Source organism: Pocillopora verrucosa, chromosome 7 (assembly GCF_036669915.1).
Source record: "Pocillopora verrucosa isolate sample1 chromosome 7, ASM3666991v2, whole genome shotgun sequence".
NCBI classification, from domain to species: domain Eukaryota; kingdom Metazoa; phylum Cnidaria; class Anthozoa; order Scleractinia; family Pocilloporidae; genus Pocillopora; species Pocillopora verrucosa.
This window is the reverse complement of record NC_089318.1, coordinates 68,556-70,662: the sequence shown is the minus strand read 5'-3', so window position 1 is coordinate 70,662 and position 2,107 is coordinate 68,556. Positions and strand designations below refer to the sequence as shown.

The window sequence follows — 2,107 nt, the reverse complement described above, 5'->3', positions numbered from 1 at the left end:
TCCCTAAGATAAGGTTTTTTAGGAGATTCAGAGACAGGGGATTCATAGAGAGGGGATATGAACGTAGTAAGTGGGGAGAATATTAAAAATAAATTTCCCACGCTGCCGTTTTTGTTTAAGCGATTCTTCTTCCCTAAGATCAGGACACGCTTTGTCTCTCGATCGTGTGCGTTGCCGGCTGTTCTCTACGACAACTTGCATTTAGATATTACTTTGACACTTTTACTGTAACTTTTCAGAGGGGTAAATTAAAAGAAAGGAAAAGACACGCATATTGAACAGCGAGGTGTTAAAAAAAAAAACTGAATATCGTCGCACCTTTTTTCTGACTAATAAACACGCGTTCATCTATCGGACACAACAACATTCGTATCGCACTCTAGTTTTAAAATGTTACTATTTTTTTCTCCCTAAGAAAGGATTACGGACTGAATCACCAATATTTTGAACTTTTCAAATCAAGTTTTATTTTTGGAAACACTGTGATTGTTTGTGCGATTAAATACTTCCAAGATCAAAGCCCCGACCACACTTTCGCAGGGGCTTTGAAAAACGGTTTATTGTTTCTTCCACAATCCACCAAAAAGAGCTTTGCTCTATCTATGAAAAATGAATAAACTGGTTTTTTTTTCTTTCTTTTTTTTTGCATTATCATAAATTGTCAATCTACGGCAAAAAAAAAAAGAAATGCAGCTAGATGATATGTATAGTAATAAAAGCCCTTATCATCCCGTCAAAAAAAAGTGTGTACAAGGAAAAAAATCAACATCGGGGAATTCGGAAAAGGTCGGTTTTCATGATGACGTTAAAATTCACGGTGCATCGCATATTTTAAAAATACGTCGTTTCGTTAGGAAAATCTTTCTGGACCAGTGTTGGTCCCCAGTAGACCTAACCTATGTTAAAAACTTATTCAAAATTAGTAATGGACAGAAGATTAATGGTTTATTTACCTGTCTCTCCCAAAACCTGAAAAAGTAAAAACCGTAGCGTTATGATACCAAAAACCGGGATTATCAACTAGATATTGAATTGGCTACAACGGCCAAAAAGTTCTGCATGGATTGCTGAGCGGTTCCCGCTCTGTTACCGACGCCACATTTGCTCGTCGAGGTAGGACTGCAAGTCTTCTCCTCCTTATCCTCCGGCGTGGTTTAGTCTGGCCCAATTAGTTGTAAACGGTTCCAGCAGGATTCGATTTCTTGGGTGTCAACCCCATAGTGACTGGCGTTCAACGAAGTTGAGTCGCCGTGGACAATCATTTGATGTGCCACTTATGTTGTTAATATTTGGACAGTCTGCCGGTAGGTTTAGGCGGCCAAGTCATCCGAGTGCACTCGGTTCCAGGGAGAACCCACACACTTGAAAATGATGGGATGGAGGGTGGCCATATCTCGTCTTTCCACTTCATCGAAGTTAGCTTTTTGCAGGTAAATTGTTGCAGTCGTAACAATCCCAAAAAAAAACCCATGTGTACCCATTGGTGCAATCCGTCTTCCAGTTTGTTCTGACAATAATTGAAAAAAAAATATATATATTTCAGATGGATGATTTTTGTCCAATTAATATTTTGCTTTAGGCTTTATCACAGCTATGTGTAATTATCATTCTTAACCTGTATGAAAATAATTTTGATAGTTAAAAGCGCCCTGGAGTGCTTTTTGTTGGCACATTCCCACCTACTTCGGCTTTTTGCGAAACCACATGTTCCAGAAAATTAAGGAACAGTAAGGTTATGAAAATATTTATATCTCAAAAATATTGAAATGATTGGGAGGGAACATTTGCATAGTAGATACTATATCAGTAATATAATATGGCACAAAAAGGTGATTTTTTTAAACTCATTTATTCCTGCTATAAATGGTTCCATAATTTTTTGTGTGCCAATAGTGGGCAAGTTGCTCGGAGGCGATTAGCAAAGGATGTTCAAAGTTTGAGTGCAGGCCGAGTGCAGGCGATCTACGACGCTATTTCCCGTGTTAGTATATACTTGAAAAAATAGTGATTTTTTAGCTTTGATTAGTTGTTGAATTTACTCTCGTCGCATCTTACACCAGTCCAAAGGGCGTGATTGGCCTGTCCTGAAGGTTTCTTGGGCAGCCAT

At 38.4% G+C, this 2,107-nt stretch overlaps 1 pseudogene; it reads right to left on the bottom strand.

Annotated features, from left to right (window-relative positions):
• The window catches only part of LOC136276806 (tyrosinase-like), a 4,292-nt pseudogene extending 2,185 nt beyond the window's left edge, over positions 1-2,107 (bottom strand).